Source organism: Calidris pugnax, unplaced genomic scaffold, assembly GCF_001431845.1.
Source record: "Calidris pugnax isolate Ruff unplaced genomic scaffold, ASM143184v1 scaffold30, whole genome shotgun sequence".
Lineage (NCBI taxonomy): Eukaryota > Metazoa > Chordata > Aves > Charadriiformes > Scolopacidae > Calidris > Calidris pugnax.
Genome location: NW_015090776.1, coordinates 3,535,799 through 3,554,917, shown reverse-complemented (window position 1 = coordinate 3,554,917; position 19,119 = coordinate 3,535,799). Strand labels below are relative to the sequence as shown.

At 40.7% G+C, this 19,119-nt stretch overlaps 1 long non-coding RNA gene across 4 annotated transcripts in view; it reads right to left on the bottom strand.

The window, feature by feature from the left end:
* The window catches only part of LOC106891559, a 34,982-nt gene that overhangs the window by 14,940 nt on the left and 923 nt on the right, over positions 1 to 19,119 (bottom strand). For 2 of the 4 annotated variants that reach the window (XR_001412719.1, XR_001412720.1), the window contains exons 2-5: positions 17,889 to 17,951; positions 14,704 to 14,826; positions 12,071 to 12,117; positions 2,421 to 2,502 (exon numbers count right to left, since the gene is read on the bottom strand). This is a non-coding gene — a long non-coding RNA (uncharacterized LOC106891559). Of the gene's footprint in view, positions 1 to 346; positions 578 to 733; positions 841 to 2,420; positions 2,503 to 12,070; positions 12,118 to 14,703; positions 14,827 to 17,888; positions 17,952 to 19,119 lie in introns of those variants that run through there. The other 2 variants (XR_001412722.1, XR_001412721.1) reach the window with 2 other exon arrangements.

Here is a 19,119-nt window from a genome sequence, read left to right as displayed (position 1 = left end):
TACACTGCTAGTCCTAAAGTAATTGCTCTGCATAATCCAAAAACAAAAGTTGGGAAGACTGAATGCCAGCTGCTAGGTAACTCGGAAAAGTGATAATGACATTATGATTGATTGTGAAAAAGCCAGAGGTAAATCAAGCACAGACAAGACTGACAGACAGCTCCTGGATTTGTCTGTCAGTATAGGATTCTTACACATACAGTGCACTGAGAAAACATTTTGTAAAGAATAATACACACATAAAGCTATTCTGATGAATATGCATTATTATCCCTAGAGAGGAAAAAAAAAAAAAAAAAAAAAAAACACTGCTAGTCCTAAAGTAATTGCTCTGCATAATCCAAAAACAAAAGTTGGGAAGACTGAATGCCAGCTGCTAGGTAACTCGGAAAAGTGATAATGACATTATGATTGATTGTGAAAAAGCCAGAGGTAAATCAAGCACAGACAAGACTGACAGACAGCTCCTGGATTTGTCTGTCAGTATAGGATTCTTACACATACAGTGCACTGAGAAAACATTTTGTAAAGAATAATACACACATAAAGCTATTCTGATGAATATGCATTATTATCCCTAGAGAGGAAAAAAAAAAAAAAAAAAAGAAAATTAGCAGAAGTGATAAAGACTCAGGGAAAATATAACGAAAGATTTGTAGTTTGTTGACAGCACTTATTTTATGCGCTTGTCAGGGTTTCAAAGGTTAGGTTTCTCTGATCAGCCTGTACTTACTGTGCCTCCAGGACTGGAATTGCTGATGGTCAGATGCTCTCAGTTCATACCAATTTTGCTGACATAGATTCAATGAATAGATGTCCTACCTGCTTTTTGTGCTTTACCTAAATAAAATAAGGGATTAGCATTTGGATTCTAAACAGGAGTGTGCTTTTAAAGTTAATCTGGTCATTATGGTCACTTACTGCCCTATGGTTTTCACTATGGAGCAATCTTGGACCTCCCAAACTGGAATCTTTATTAACAAAATTAAACCAAGAGACTCATTGTAACTGTCTAGCATGTCTAAAGTAACCTTATCCCTCCTCCTGAAACACGTATGGTGAGGCTTTCAGGTCCTTAAAGCTAACTTTTTCATTCTACAGATCCTCTCAGATTGCAGTACACCTTTTTGTCATACAAAGATTAGGACCTTCCAACCGTCAATGGGGCATTGGTTTCAGATTCGGATGACTCCAAGCCACATATCCAACAATGACTGGTCAAGAGATGTTGGAAGACAGATTTAATGTCTTTGCTGACTATGAACGGTCAGTCACCAGCATGATTTTGCTTCATGTAACTGAAAGCAGTATATGTTGCATCTCTAAATGTTGAGGCTGCACTTGAAGCTTGGTAGTTGCCATTTTGTAGTTCTGTTCAGATCTGGATTGCCACAGAGAATTGTGGACCCACCCCCTCAAATGGAGCGAAGCAGCACCACGTGCCATTTGGGACTTGACACACAGAACCAAGCTTGTGCTCTTCTCAGTCTAAACTCTGTCAAGGCAGAGACCATCTGATCTTTCCCTCGGACCAACAGTTCCCAAACTAGAAATCATACTTCTGGGAGCATGACTGCAAATGGTGTTATGAATCTGGCCACAAAGATATTAAATGTGGGAATGTGAAATGTGAAAAACATGAATTAATATAGGTACTATTAAAATGGTTCTAAACCCCTCAAATACTGTAGAGGAAACCCCTTACTGTAGAGGAAATGTGCTGAGGTGTCAGGACATGATTTTCCACTTTGTATTGCTCTGTATTTTTCTCTTCAATTTTGAAACCTTTATTTTTTTGTTAGTGTTTGGGGTTTTTTTAAGTAGGAAGTTACTCTCCAGTCTGAAATTAAAACAATCTTAACTACTGCCTTCCCCAAACCCTCAGACTACCCAAACTACCCAAACTGCTGCGATTTGCGTACAAAGGGAAAAATATTAGATTTTCATGTCAAGTACTCTCTGGTACATCTCCTTCTCTCAAAAGCAGACTGGGAAAGAAAACTGAGACTGCTTTGTTTCTTTTTCAGTATACTATGCTGCAATACATTTCTCCTTTTCACCGTATTTGCCCTGTGAGCATTTGGTCTTCTATCATTATAGTAATTGCCTTGTTATTTCCTTGTAGTTTCACTGTACTTAGGCAGTGGATAGAAATTACCTTGTACTCTTATGCTGATCTTACTTTCATAGGATTTCAGAAAACAGGCAAATTAACAAAGCTAATAAACTCCTAGTGAAAATTCTGTTGTGCCTCCTATAATGAGAGCTGAAGAAGCTGGCATACAAAGAAGAGGACTGCCTCTCTCTTGACTTTGTATTTAGTTCATTGCTTGCTTTGACAGCTTCTGGAATGGGCTTGCCAATTTTTTCCCCCCAATAATATCTTTAAAATAAACTAGAACAGACTCTCTTTCATTTACCTATAGATTTTGGCTGTGGCTCAGGAAAGCACTCAGGCATGTTTTTGGATCCATTTGTCTTCGAGACAGCGTATATAAGCACCTGAGCAAAGAAAAATACACAGGTAAGTGTTATGAGAAGCATAACTCAAAATCTGAACTGAACAAAGGCCTTTCTTCATCTATGAGTTCATCTGGAAAGTCAATTCCCCATCTGTTTTTCTCCTGCTCTTCCTTCAAAGAAAAGGCATAGACAAAGCTGCCTGTCAGTGATGCTGGTGGTGCCTCTGTGAAAAGGTATGTAAGAAAGGACAAAAATGCTGGACAGGCAGAGAAGTAAGGGGAAAAAAGTGTTGGAAAAAAGTGTCAGAAAAAAGCCCTGCAGAAACCAAGGTCAGTGAAGGAGGAGTGGGAGGAGGTCCTTTGCCAGAGCAAAGATTCCCTTGAAGCCCATGGAGAAGACTATGGTGGAGCAGGGAAAAAGAGTGAGGAGGAAGGAGCGGCAGAGAGGAGCTGTTATGAACTGACCATCACCCCCGTTGCCCATATTCCTGTGCTGCTCAGAGGTGGGGGAGGATGTAGAGAAGATGGGAATGAAGGAGTGAATTTGAGTCTGGGGGAGAAAATGCCATTTAAGTTTTGTCTTTGTTCCTGATTTCCCAAGTCCATTTTAACTGGTAATAAATTAAATAATTTATCCCAAGTCAAGTATGTTTGACCCATGATGGTAACAGGTAAGTGTTCTCCTTATCTCAACCCGTGAGCTTTTTCATCTTATTTTATATGTCTTGTTGAAGGGGGGAAGCAAGAGAGCAGCTGGGTGGGCATCTGGCAGACAGGCAAGGTAAAGCCACCGCAAGTATAAATTATTTCTGTCACAGGACATACATGGATCACTTTCTGCATGGTTCATGTACAATTTCCATGAGTTTCAATGGTTAAAAGCTAGGTTATTATGAATGTAATTAGAAATTTTATCTTAATAATGATACATTATCAAAATCAGTATTAAAGAAACTTTTCTCAAGCTACTTAGAGACTGAAGTGATAAATCTTTGTGATTGTTGGGGAGAGGGAGAGCTTATATTATTATATCCAGGAAAGGTTTTCTGTGGCCAAAATAAGATTGTATTTAAGTCTGACCAGTGACATCAGTCATTGTCATGACACGTCTGGGGAGAGGATTCTTTAAATAATACTGGAGAGTGTCTGAGCAGGATGAGAATAACTTTGAGTGTAGAAGCAGGTTTTCATGAAGAAGCTAGTAGGATCATTCTGCATGTCCTTTAGTAACTTGAACGAAAAATCCTATAGAAAACTTGTTAGGATAATGGTTTTAATTTTCTAGCACTGCAAGATGTTGCAGGTGATGATACAGTAATTACTGTGCAACAAGCACATTAAGAAACAGCATAATTTAAAATTACTTCATTGTTCCAATTGCTGATTTAAGAATGGAAAATACTCCCAGTACTATTATAAACAGTGGATACATTGGTAAACTTTGCAGAAGAGCTCTTCTTTGCTGCTTGCCAAATTTACAACCCTTCAGGAAGAGAAATTGTTTAACTAAGCCACTGTAAAATGCACCACAATTACATGTGACAAGCATAAAATATTGTTTTATTTATTAGGCACCTTGTATCAACTGTTGCACATGGTGTTTTACAGAATAAGATCATTTACATGCAAACATATGACATGAAGAAGTGCTCCAGTTTAAACAAAATGATTTGCTTAATCACTAGTGTAAGGCCACATTGACGTACTACTTATATAGAACTTGCTTAGCATTAGTAGCTAAAGTTGCTGAAGCCTTAGGCCACAAATTGTGAACTTTCACCTAGATAAATTGAACTTATTTTGAACTTAGTACGTAAAGGAAGGCCTTGAGACTGGTACAAACTGGCAGACATGGAAACTACGACCATCAGTAGAAGCTGCATCTTAGCAAGGTAAGATCAGTTAACAGCTTGCTTGGAGACAAAGAAAGAATTCCATGAGGAATAAAAAGATGCCAGACCATAGATTTCCAGTAGACCAAGGGACACATGTAAGGTGTGTGAAGAGCACAGGAAGGGTAGATGCACAGATTGTAAGGGTGTAATTGCCCAGGAATTTCTTTGTTTAGGTGCCTCCCTGGAGGCACCCAGTTTGAGCTTTCCTTGCTGCTGTACCATTTTAGTAAATTATTTCAGTGAAGATTTTTGTCTGAGGCTCTGCTATAGGAAACCTAGGGCAAAGAAACTTCTTTAACAGTTTGGCACCTCAGATGGGACCCTAGGCCATCACCTTCAGGTCCTCTAGCCTCCAAGCATCCAACTGCCAGCATTGGGTGAGTTTACTTGGGGCCTTTGGAGTAGGAGGCACCGAAGGGGAGTGCTAAAATTCTCTAAGCAGATTTGGTGACAATACTGTAGGGGGGTCGAGTCTCTCAGTATCAGGGTGGGTTTGAGTCTCTCCTCTGCTGCACCTTGTTATGAGTGTGCAGCCTGATCAGTGTAAGGGTACATATAAGGGGGTTTGAGTCCCTGTTAGTGATGGAAAATGATAGGGAATAAACCCAGCACAGAGGGAGGGATGCCATTGGCCGAGGTACTACAAAACTGGGAAAGAATTTGTGGTACAGCAAGCCTATCTAAAAAGCATGCAGTTACCCTTTGCCCAGAAGGCTGGCCATTCATGACTAGAGCTGGAAACCTGGCAGAATGGTGGCCACTCCAAGGGACCTTTGATCAGCACAGACTTGCCTTCTGACATCGCCTAGAGGGTAGGTACCTGGGACAAATGGATTACTGGTATGTTTGGGATGACTGGGTGTATGAGAGAAATCACTCACGTCAGAGGCATGGCATAAAAGAGGGGTCAACAAAGGTAATGCTTGCAATGGCAGAGGCAACTGCCCTGGGTGAAGCCTCAGATAATGCCCCAACCGTGTCCATTCCACCTTCTATACCTACTGCTTCTTCTCTGTCTTCTGATTGTGCTCTGCTGGCTGCTGGCCTCTATCCTATGGTTCCTAATGTCATACCTAATCCTGCTGTTACGCAATCAGGAGGGGATGGGTCCCCCTCTTCATTAGAAGTGTTCACTAATCGGCCTTGTAATTCTAGTGACTTAGCTTTATGGGGGAGTGAACTACCAAGACTGAGAGAGGATGCTGAAAGGCTCAGTTGTTTTCTAATATATGCACCGGGTATAACCCAAGTTGAAGAGGTATTCAAATACTTTTTAAGAGAATTGTTTTGGCCAGATGAACAGCAAAAGATAATTAATAAAGATGCAGAACTAGCACAACATGCTGCGGGAGGTAGAAACCCCTGACCTGCAAATTATCCAAACTGGGTTTATAATAATGTAGGAGAGAGAGATGCTTGCCAGACTGGACTCCAAAATTTATTAGACACAGGTACAGCACGCAGAAAATTGAGGGTAAATTGGACTAAGGAGTGCAGACAAAAGCTAGATGAACATCCTAGTGATTTTTAGGGACACCTGCAACAAGCCTTGCTGAAATATGGGGGAATGACCACATAAAAATTTAATTACACACTTGCAATTAGCATCTTTGTGGATCAGGTGGCCCCCCAGTTTACTGAAATACTTGAACAAAGACATGCCTTCCACCGACTGTGAAACAGTACTCTATTCCCCAAGAAGCTGAAAACAGTACGATTTAAGAGAAGTCAAACTACCTAGCGAATCAGTTCTTGTACAATATGTGGATGATTTGCTAATAGCAAGCAAAGATGAAAGCTCCTGCATGAAAGACACTGTGTATCTATGTATTGCCCTAGCAGAAAAAGGCATCGTGCATCCCCATCCAAACTTCAGCTGTGTCAGAAAGAGGTTAAGTATTTCAGTTTTATTCTGAGGGAAGGGCAGCAAGTAATAGACCCAGAGGAAATAGAAGCTATAATCCAGCTTCCACACTGTGTCACAAACAATTACGAGAGTTTCTCCAAACTGTGGGATTTTTGTTGACCGTGGATTTCTGGGCTGGGAGAACTAACTAAACCTCCAACACAGGCAACAAGAAATGAGGAAGCAGAACCTTTTGTGTGGGGCCCGGAGATGCAGCAGGCTTTTAAAACAATAAAAGGTGCCTCTCAGATTATACAAAGCCCTTCCATTTGTATGTGCATGAATAAAAAGGAATAGCCAGAGGGGTGATTATACAGAGACTGGGACCCAACCAGAGACCAGTTGCATACTTCTCTGCTCAACTAGATCTGGTCACAGCCTGTATCAAGTCTGTGACAGCAGCAGTAACAATATTAGAAAAAAAGCCACTCCCTCATTTTGGGATGTCCAGTAATAGTCCATGTCCCACATGAAGTAGAAATACTGCTAGTAAAAAAATACGCAACCCAAACATTCTCAACACAACAGGCACACAGATATGAACTAAAAGATGCAATACTTTGAATCCAGCAACCCTAATACCCTTGCCTGTTGATAAGAAGAACATCACCGGTGTGAGCAGGGGATGGACACTACAATTAAACTGTGAGTAGATTTAACCGATGTTCCTTTGCAGAACCCAAATCTAGTCCTATTTGTAGATGGCTCATACTACTACTTACAGGGACAATGACAAACTGGGTACACTGTGGTCAGTCAAGGGCAAGTAATAGAAGCCGAACTACTCCCAACAAAGAATAGTACACAGGGAGCAGGACTGATAGCCTTGACGCATGCAGCACATCTGGGAAAAGGGAAATGAGTCAACATTTATACAGATTCTCATGCAACTTGAATGCTGTGGAAAGAGCAAGGATTTTTCACATCGTCAGGAAAAAAAATAACTACTGAAGAAGATATATATAACTTGCTAGAATCAATCCAACTACCTAAAGAAATTGCTGTCATATACTGCCCATCCTATACTAAGGACACTACAGCAAATAGAATCAATCAACGGTGCAAATCACTAGGAAGAGAAAGAAACCTACATACACCCTTATCACCCACAGTCTTTGGGGGAAGTAGAGTGGATGAACAGAACACTAAAACAAAAGGTACACACACTGTTTTAAAACAGCCAGAAGCACTGAATGTAGTTCTGTGGGATTTCTGAAACACTCTGTGACAAGCTGTAGGACTAACACCAGCAGAGATTCCCTTTGGGAGGCACTTATCTATACCAGGGACTCACATGCTGGCTAAGACCAGCCTGTTGGACAGAGATGAACGATTGACCCAGTACATTTTGTATACGCAACATGTGTTTGAAGAGAAAAGAAAATATGCTTAATGGTATCAACCTATACCACCTGAGATACAGCAACATGACATACAACCTGGAAGTAAAGTGTTAAATAAAGTATTTTCAGGAAAATCCAAATTAGAACCTAAATGAGAGGGACCATATACTGTCTTACTGTGATCTTACTACTTTGCTGTTAAAGTTTTAGGAAAATAAAATTGGATACACCATACTCATGTCAAGTGAGTGACAGACAGGTTAATGAATGATTGAAAATGCTGAAGAACACTTAGACTGATAAATATCACGTAGAACACCTCACTACTCGAAGCTTGGTGACCATCAGTAGATATTGCTGAGTTCATTTCTTCACAGGCTTCTGAAAATGAAAGGGCCTTCTTATAAGAATGAGGCATTTTGGAAGAACTGGAAGATCTAAGTATGGGGTTTTTTTTCTTCAGTTATACCAAGCACTTTGCATCATTCATCAGCAGTCCTGGCTAACTGGGGAGGTCTCAGTTGACCGAATGATGGCAAATGTGATGTCTGTCTACAAGACGGGCTGGAAGGAGGATCCAGGGTTTTACAGAGCTGTCAGTCTGACCTCATTGCTGGGGAAGGTTATGGAGCAGATCATCTTGAGTGCCATAAGGAGACACATAAAGGACAACCAGGTGATCAGGCACAGTTGGGTTGAGAGTGAGATACTGGAGAATGTTCAGAGAGGGGCAACAAAGCTAGTGAGGGGTCTAGAGAGCTAGTCTTATGAGAAGCACCTGAGGGAACTGTGGTTTTTCAGCCTGTAGGAAGGGAGCTTGTGGGGAGACCTTATCACCCTCTACAACTACCTGAAAGGAGGTTGCAGTGAGGTGGGGGTTAGTCTCTGTGGGAAAGTAATGGAAGATAGGTGAGGAGGACTGTAAACATAATCAAGTGAGCTGCACATGGGATGCTTGAAAACGCATATATCCCAATAATTGTTGTTTAGTCTTATGTGCTCAACAAGTAGAACATCTGCACGTAGATAAAGAAGGCCTGGGATGGGCCCAGGGGCACCTTATCGAACACACCCGAGATTCCTGCCCTGCTGTTGAAGAAGATCAAAGCACAGCGGAAAACTCTGCCTGCCTGAATCCTTGAAATGCAGGCGAGAACAGCAAGCATGAGCCCTCGCTCTCTCACTCCCTTGCTAACGAGGACTCTCTTGCTAATAAGAACTCTCTCTTGCTCTACAGTGCCTGCGTCCTCTGCTTGCCTGCCTCTGCCTGGGTGCTGCTTTGGAGTTTCCCCAATCCATGAGGTATGAAGATTACATTTGTTCTTTGCCTTTTATCTGTGGTTTTTTGGTTGTTCCTGTGTCTTGCCTGCATAGTCTAACACAGTCTCTCCTCCCAAGTGACAGGCAATAGGACAAGAGGAAACAGCCTTAAGTTGCACCAGGGGAGGTTTAGATTGGATATTAGGTAAAATTTCTTCACTGGAAGGGTTGTTAAGCATTGGAACATGCTGCCCAAGGAATCCCTGGACGTGTTTAAAAGACATGTAGATGTAGTGCTGAGGGACATGATTTAGTGGTAACTTAGCCCTTCTAAGTTAATGGTTGGACTTACTGATCTTAAAGGTCTCTTCCATCTCAAAACAATTCTATGATCTCCAGGACTGCGTTTTTCCAACTTATCAGGTGCGTGCCTAAGTGGATGATGAAGCCACAGTCCACCTACAACCAAAGCGAGCTGGATGCTGTGCAATCACATCCACATCACATGGCATACGCATGGGGTCCCACAGGCTCTTACTAAAAGGTGCTAAAGCCTTTTAGATTCCCAAATAAATCTCCGCCTGCCTTACGTAAGACCTTAGAATCACTTAAGATGTCAGATACCAATAAATACTAATATCCACCTCCAGCAGGGGCTTTATCTAACCTCTGCTGGGTTCACTGATCCCATACATACTTCACAGCAAAATCACTGAGCAAAATGAGTCCACCAGAGCATCCACGTTTCTGTAAATAGCTTATTTTTGTGTGTATTCAGCCACAAGTACAGTAGTCGCAAAAATACAAAGCATTTCTCAAGGAAATAAACGACGAAATGAAAGGACAAACACAAGCAAACAAAACTCACCTAGTAGAGAAACATGATGGTGATGGACAGTGACTTAGAGAATGAAACATTGCAGCAAAAGCCAGCTTAATAATATTAGTATTATTTGTACAAGAATGTACTCCCACCTTCTGGAGTTTTGCTCTTATTTTCTGTGCTTTCCTACATTTATTAGGATCATAGATAAGTATTTATTTAACAGAATTTGAGGTTAGAGAAAAAAGAAAGATGCACGGAGCTATAGCATTTGGCAGACAAGAGAAAAAAACCTCCACAACTGCTGAGGCAGAACCATTTCTCCATTTCCAAAACCGGCCTTGGAGACTATGATGGGTTAACTAACTGGGTAGGCAGCTGATCCCCCACCCAACCACTCATTCACTCATTCCCTCCCCCGAAACAGGATAGGGGAAGAGAATAGGAAAGGCAAAAGTGGGTGGAGACAAAGACAGTTTAGTAAGTGTAAGAAAAAAACCAACCCCAAAATAACCATAATAAAACCCACAACACCAAAAAACCAAATTGATGCCAAAGCAATCCCTCACCACCTCCCACCAGCAGACTGATGCCTAACCAGTCTCTAAGCAATGGCTACTTTTGAAAAAATTGGCCCTCAGTTTACTGGTGAGCATGGGGTCGTATAGTATATGGAGAATCTCTGGTCAGTTCAGGTCATCTGGGCTGGGTATGTCCCATCCCAAACTTGTGTCCACTCTATTCATGCCCTACTGGCCTTTGGGGTGGGGGAGTGTGTGGAGAGATGCTGTGTGAGCCTGCTCAGTAATAGCTGAAACATTGGTGTGTTATCAGCACTGTTTTAGTCACAAATCTAAAACAGCACCTGTTAAGACTGGTGCTTAAAGCTTAAAGCTTGAAGCTTAAAACAGGCTGCTGTTAAGAATATTAACTCCATCACACTCAGAAGCCTACAGAAAATTAAATATTCTTGAGCAACAGGTTTGACTGTTTTATAGCAAACTACATACTGAGTCAGTATATTTTTCCAATTATTATATTTGGTGGTGAGGCCCATATTTTAGTGAGTAACTTTTTTGAAGGTGTCGTAGTAGAGACTTTTTTCTTATACTTCATTGACTTTTTTTTTTCTCTTATTATGAAGGGAAAATTCATATTCTAGAATTCCTTTTATTTTTGTTAGCAGTTAAATATTCTTGCCCCTGTTTCTAATTATACAGAGAAAATTGTTTTACTCATTCAGAAATCAGAGAAGCTGGAAATGTTTTCTTCATGTACTTGTAACTGCATATTTTATTTTATTTTTTGCTATTTATGCAATTCTTTTCACTAGCAAGACAATAGTGCTGACTACTGAATTTGAAAAAAAAATCATACTATGGTTATTTCTTAAGAGTAGACAACACTTAGAGCACTAACTGTAAGGTATAGTTGTAAGGCATATATTGGTTAACTCCATGCCAACCGTATTTTGATTAATATGTATGTCAGCTTTGAGCTACAAAAATTATTCAGTCTAGCAGTGCTTAATTTTCTCAAAAAAACAACTGCAATTATATTATATACTGACAATGAATTGTCCAATAAATTCCAGTTAGTTGGTTGAGAAGACTGTCTATTGCCTCTAGACAGTCCAAACAGTGCTCAATGAGAACTTTATCTTAGGGTTGTTATGTAGTGTGTTGTTTGTTTATTTTTTCACCTAGTCATGGAAAGTACACAACTAATGGGGACATTGAGACTATCCCGTGTTAATACATTCTGTTAGTGTTGCTTTTCAAGTCTTTATGTAAAAAAACAAGGAAACAGATGTCTGATCTCCTAATGTTCAAAATAGGAACACAACTTAGTGTTCTGCTGTGTCAGAGATTTCTGCCAAAAAGTGAATGTTATCTCTAAGGTTGAGCAAAATCACGACAGCTAACTCAAAACTGGATGCACATGTTTTGTTGAATCAGGCCTTAAGATTTCCCTCCAATCCCATTTAAAGAAAGGCAACTGAAAATATGGCTTTCTGTAAAGATATTCGCACCACCTTAAATGTATAAATGACTGCTGCCATGTGATTTGGCAAAACACATGCTAGACAGTAATCAAAGATGTAAAGCCATCCTTGTTTGCTGAAGATTTTTTTTTTTGCATGCTTAAAACCAAGCAGATTCCAGAGTGCTTAATAAAATACATTTGGGCTTTGTGCTCCACTGGTTTGACAAATGGAGAATGTAATCAAATAAATGATGTAGGAGACATCTTTTTTACTGCCTCCTTTCCTTTGTGACCGAGAACAGAACCTCCTGGCTTCCTAGTTCTAGTCCCCCACAGTTCAGGAAAGAAGTAGAAATGTCACAAGGGTGACAGCTGCTAGTGCTAAGAACACATACCTGTTGTGCACTGTAATGACCCAACCCCAGCTGTTGTGAAACAAGAACTGTAAAAAAACAAAAAGAAAAAGAAAAAAAGAGACTTTATACATATATTTTTAACTTATTTTTCATATCATTATGTTTGAGTTGAAAATTAGGTAAATGGAGTTCATCCATTCAACTTCTTCATGCTTTTTCTGTCTCATTAGCTCCATAGCGCAGGCAAATGATAAATGCTTGTAATATTGTTGTATTTTAAGTGCATTCTAGAGACTGGAAACACATTGAACAGACTGTTCAAGAAACCGTATTGTTCTTGTTCATTGTCATTAGTGGCCCATGTATTTTGATTCTTGTGAGGTAATGACATATAATAACAAAGGTTATTTTCAAATCTTACTACAGATACTTTGTTCAGCTCATTTCTATGGGAGATAACCACATCTATTGAGATAATGCACCAGATGTTATTCGGGGAATGACTATCAATTTGAAACAATATCTGTAAAATAATCTATTTTCCAAACGCAAATTGCTTTCTCTACATCCCCTTTTCTTCCCAGCATAACCACCCTGTAAAACTCTGCCTTTCTAGTGTGCAATTCCTTGACACTGCAAAGCGTCAGCTGAGAATTTCAACTGATACCTCTTTGTTGTTCCCTTTCCAGTCCACAACAAATTTCTTCTATACATTCTGGGAAATATATTTTTCACTTCTGCAAACATTCATAAAGGGAAGGTATATAGATTCTAAACAGTATCTCTTACACCTTGAATACAGAATTACTTTTGCTATAACTTCTAGTAAATCCGTCTTTTGTACCAGACATCAGATATAACAAAACTTCATTTCATTCCATCACCCTTCCAAAAACTCATCTTGCATGAAAGCGGGTCTTGCTCTTTCACATGCACCACAGAAAATGCATTGAGGACTCTTCTCTTCATTTCAACACTTCTGTCCTCCATCATTAATTCAAATGCATTTCAAACTCTGACCTCTCTGGGGCAAAGATTTTCTGTGCTAATACCTTGCCTAGTCTGGAAGGGACTCAATTCTGACTCCACAGAAGTAACAAAACACTATGCACTACGTTTTATTTAATCTGTGTAACAACACTAAAATCAGTTGGGGATAGAAGCCCAATAGAAGATGCATGGCTTCTTTATTTAAACAGAAACACATTAAAAATACTCCTCCACTCCTCTACTGATTTGCTGAAGTGGTAGCCAGTGCTTCTCACAGTGCTTGTAAAGTAGTGCTTGTGGGATAGAGACCTCAATTTCCATCATATCAACTACTGGAGGTACATATTGCACTACTTTCATAGGACATTCCTTCTGGTACTGGACTACCACAGCCACTGAGAATAGATTTTCCCTAAGAAAACCAGGTATGTGATACATAGGACTCTCCACCACAATGCTTCAATGCAATTTAAAATGCATCTTCTCTATCTTCTTCTCTATAATAAACTTTATCTTTTCATTTTCTTGAGAGTAACAGAGTCTGTTGTGACCTTCTTGCAGAAAAAAATGAATACCTGAATACATCAGAGGTTATTTTTAAAATGCCAAGTCCATATTTTTGCCTGCATGGCCATTGGTCACATAAGCATGGCCAAAATATGCCTTAACTTAAAAAAAATATGGAAAAAAAGTCAGTAATGGTATTGTAGCACATTGCTATTGTCATTGTTCCATGGATTTGAAGATAATTACTTGAATTTCCATGCCCACTTCAGTTTGAATGTCAAGATTGGGAACACTTTGAAGTCATCTGATTTTAGCTATCAAGCTATGTGATAGCGGTCAGAATTTGCCTTATGTGCTAAGGAGAATTTAAAGTGGTAAACAATGCCTATCATAGTACCCCCTAGTAAATCCCTGTGTTCATTCAAAGGCAGTTTCTGTGTGTTCAGACTACTGTGTGTGTTTGCAGTGCAAGGAGACAGCCTCGTAGCACTCTACGTAGTTCAGATAATAACAGCTGTGAAGATTCTATGGAATAAATTTAAATCTTCCAAGAAAAGGGGGCAGTAGATTGCCAACCCCTAGAAAAGTTCATGCCTCCACATCTGAAGTGCTATTGTATCTTTTCTGGACATGTGTGTTTAGCTATGTCTAGTGAGTTCATGTGAGCTTACAGGTCTTGCAATTAATATCCTCTGAAAGCAGTCGAGAAATACCACCTCTTCAAAAAGACTATCCTATCTCAGAAGACTGATGTTTTAATGATAGCGAGAGCCTGAAAAAACACCCTCTAAGTTTGTCCTCTGCTGCCAAACGTTAGGGCAAGTGAGTATGTAATCATTGTTAATGCTGTATTTCTTTCATCTAATTTTTTGGGAGAAATTAAAGAAATTCTTCAGTTCATTCCCTGCAAGTAAAATGTTGGAAGATCCTAAAAATAATCCCCTCTTAAAGAAAAGAAAATGTCAGTGGATACAATTTTATCTAATTGAATCATATCTCTGTTAAAGCAAAAATGTATAGGTCAAAATATGTTGTTGTTGGACCACAAGCTGAACATGAGTCAGCAGCGTGCTGCTGCAGCAACAAAGGCAAATGGGGCCCTGGGTTGCATCTGCAGGGACATTACTAAGAGAGATGTGATCATCCCATTCTCCTCATTGCTTGCCATGCTGCACCTGGAATACTGTGTCCAGTTCTGGTCCCCATAATTCAAGAAAGAAGTGTACAGGCTGGAGGGAATCCAAAGGAAGGCCACGAAGGTGATCAAAGGGCTGGAGAACCTGCCCTGTGAGGAAATACTGAAATACAGAAACACAGAATGGTTTGGCTTGGAAGGGAACTTAAAGACCACCCATTCCCACCCCCTGCCCTGGGCAGGGACACCTCCCACTAGACCAGGTTGCTCCAAGCCCCCTCCAACCTGGCCTTGAACCCCTCCAGGGATGGGGCACCCACAGCTTCTCTGAGCAATCTAGGCCAGTGTCTCACACCCTCACAGGGAAGAATTTCTTTGTGATATCTAATCTACATCTCCTCTTTTCCAGTTTAAAACTGTTGCCCCTTCTCCTGTCACTACGTGGCTTGGTAAAAAGCCCCTGGAGCCTTCTCTTCTCCAGGGACTGCCTCAAACCCAGGTGCAGAACCTTGCACTTGACTTTATTGAACTTCATGGGGTTCACATGGCCCCACTTCTCCAGCCCGAGGTTCCTTCTGGATGGCATCCCCTTCCATGCATTGGTCGCAGCATGGATCCTCGTGGGACACCACTCAGGTCAAAACAGTTTTAAGGAAGACACCTTCAACAATGTTAGAGAAGCAACATCCAGAGTTCAGCACTGGGGTGGAAAGTGCAGTTCTGCCAAGGACAGAGATCCTTGCTGGAAAGGAGCATACTGAGAAGCTTCTTGCCTCATGCTGGCTCCGGGTGGCAGCAAAGCCAGAGCAGCCAGGAAGCTTTTCAACTTTCAAACCTGTGGTTGATTTGTCAGAAAAAGCTTCCTGTACATCGGATTGAGCAGCATCAAAACACTACAGCAAACATGGAGTCTGATATGTGTGAACTGCGCGGGGTCAGTGAGCTCCTACCAAAACAGAGGAGAAAGCCCATGTTTCCTGAGAAATCTAGGGGGAAGCATGGGGCAGGTTGAAAAAAGTCTTTGACTGGAAGTAGAAAAAAACAGTTGAATAACACCTCACACCTGTCATTTCATGGAGAATAAAATCTTTGGGTCCAAGGCCACACAGGTGAGAACCAGCATTAACAACCCCTGGAAGTAAAAAGAATGAAGAAACTTCTACCATCATTGTGAGGGGCGATTTCACAGCACCAGGGACGGTCCTTTGCTATTTCCAGTGAAAAATTAACCCTACAATCTAAGGCCCATTTCCAAAGAGAGTATTCTCTTGTTATTCCAGTTAAGAACCTAGATTTGAGATCTTATATCCAATTTAATCAGCCTCTGTGGTGAGCAGGAGGGAGCCTAGGCTAGACCATCATATCACCTTATGGTAAAGATCCTTGTCAGGGAAATTAAGGAGTTAGGTCTTTTCTCCCTGGAGGAGAGAAGAATTGTGGGGACCTCATCATATTGTCCCAGTACTTACAGGGAGGCTACAAAGAGTCTGGAGACTTTCTTCACAAGGAACTACAAGGGTCAGCGGGTACAAGTTGCAAGCGGGATAAGTTTCAACTCAATATAAGAAAGAATTTTTTTTAAAGTAAACAGTCATTCACTGGAACAACTCCCCCAGAGACATGGTAGAGTCCCCCTTGCTGGAGGTTTACAAGATGTGACTGGATAATCTAATCGAGGCTCCCTTCCCCATGAAAGGTTGGAGTAGATGATCCCTCCCAAACCTGGGCTCTTTCGTGATTCCATGTTTCTCTGACGTGTATAAAGCAAAATTCTGAACATGGACTATTTGTTTCTATAATGAGCAAATACAGGACTTGTTTAGATACACAGTTCAATTTATGGATGCAAATAGTAACTCGAAATGAAACCCAGAAATATATGACATGCTGTTTTCAAAGCAAAATATGAACTCTGGACATTGGCAATTAAGCATTCCCTACGTTTTCTAGCTGAATATGCAAATTTGAAATTCAAATTGGACTTCTATAAAAAACTTACACAGGCAAAACCACTAAGAACATAAGCAGTCCAAAGTTTAAGCCTTTTTTTGCTCTAACTTTCATTATTTCACCATCATTTCAGTTAAGGGCAAGGCACTTTAGTAGGTTATCATTTTGCTCCTCCCAACTGTTTCAAAGATGAAGAACAGTTTCCCCTGACAAAACATGTACTGGATGGTATTTTTAGATGGAGAGTTTACAGCAGGAAATTTACTGCAGCTAGAAGGAGGAAGGCACTTTAAGAAGGTGACAGTGTTGTTTGCATAATAGCTTTGCCTGTTGCAAACTAAGGGCAATAGCTGAACTGACTTAATAAATTACATACATTTTTCAGTAGCTAAAGAGAAGCATGTGGCAGATTCTGGAAGAAAACGGGTCAAAAGGCTGATTATATGAAGTAAAAAAAAAATAATTATGGGATATGCTGTTAAAACGTGCATTTGCCAACACAGATAAACAGTGCTATTTAAAGCAGATTTACAGGACAAAGGAATCTAATGACCTGTAATTCAGGGACATAAGGCTTTTAGGATGGGAGGAGCTGATGTGCTTCTGGCCTCTCACTTGATGCTGTGCAGCTTCTTGGTTAAGACAGGGTCCCAAGTTTGGATCTAGCGTTTTCCGTGGGTGGCCTAAGTTCCTGCCCCATTCATGTGCAGTTTGTTCTATTGTTAACAATTTCCGTATTCTGCCCTTTGATGAGATTTTGCAATATTAAATTTGAGGCCATAGGTTATTAACACCATTGAACAAAGGGCATCATAGTCCTCTACACCACTTTTACGCAGCTGCAGGACTATTTTTAGGACCAAAATGGAACTGTGGTGGCAGTTAGGTCTTGGAATTGACCACAGTGGAAGATCTGTGTTGTTCCTCCAAGGTAACTTTTTTAACCTTTAGGTACTGGACATATATATGCACGCAAGTGAATGATATCAGAATATGTTTGTTGGATTTAAAATGGGAAAGGGCCAGAAGAGGTGATACTAGCTGAGGAAACAAAGTTGTACTGCTCTCTAGATTAAAGAAGTTGGCAGGGATGGAGAGGAAGCACAGTGAACTAAAGCTCAGACTATGTCCACTGCATCTCTGGATGTTGTAAAATGAAAACTGAACCTAATTGTGACGGGTCTGAGCCAAATACTCGTGAAGTCAACCTCTTCTCTTTTATTGGGAGGGTGGGGTTGGTCAGACTCAAAATTCTGCTTGTCTGATTTAAGCTACCTTTGGTGTGAAGTGGCTGCAGAACAACTTACGCCTAGGACGTCATTAGGGGTAGCGAGAAACCTAAAGAGAAGAGCAGAAAAACATTAGCATATCAGCAAATCTCTTTTTATATATTCAACACACACACATACATATATATAAAGGTACATTGGATCTTGCTAGCATTCGCAGTAACACACACTGTTATGAAGATGCTGCTGCACATGTGCACCCTGGCACTGTTGATCTATCCCGTTCACACACTATATTTATTTTTTGTCTTTCGTTTTCTCTGGGATTTTATCAGTTCTAGAAAATGGGCAGTACTCTTATTGTCTTGAATCCAGAAAGTCCATTTGATAGTCATTGCAGGCTTGATGTGCGGCACTCTTTGTTAAGAAACACAGTGATCTTTACATAAACAGGCTGACCTTTGTAACTGGCATTTTGTCAGGATGGGCTGAGGGTGGGAGGGGGAGAGAAGAGGGGAGAGGAACCCGGGCTACTTGTTGCTGTGAGATAAATTGTATTCTGAGGCAAACAGGCAAAGTGCTATGCCTTTCCCTTTCATTTTTATAACTGCATAATGAATCACACATATGCCTACATATTTAAGAGCTACTACACTTAAAATGGACACTGCATTTTTTTTTTCTTTACCGAGCCTAACATCCTTCCTTCACTCCTTTTCTTCCCTCCTCCCTGAAGAAAAAACCCAATAAAACCCAGAGCAGGCTAAATCATTGCTCGGATCAAATCACTCTACAGTTCTTTAGTATAAAAATGATTAAACATGCTGACAGGAACAAATCAATGTGATGGCAGAGGAATCTTGGTTTTCTGCAGTTGCCAAATCTCTCCCAACCGATTCTGGAAAGGGAAAACTGCCATACACGAACACTTCACACTGCTGCCGAGAGAGATAACCGGGAGAAGACAAAACTGGCTTCCAGATTACTAGTACCGAATTAGTTACGCCTACCTATACATAGGGAAATAAGTGTTTATTAGCCATCAACGTTTGTGTCTGCTTGCAGCACGTATGTAGGAGAGGGACCAGCAGAGGGGGGACCACGACACCAAGCTCCACAAAAGCTGGCGCTGCTCCCTTCTCCCACACACACCTTGACATTCAGCGCACACTCCCAGCCGCTGTGCGAGGACAAGGGAGATTTTTTTTTTTTTTCCACCCAGCCCAGCTCGTGATTTCCATACTGAGAGCCTAAAAGCGCCGGGAAGGGGAGGATGG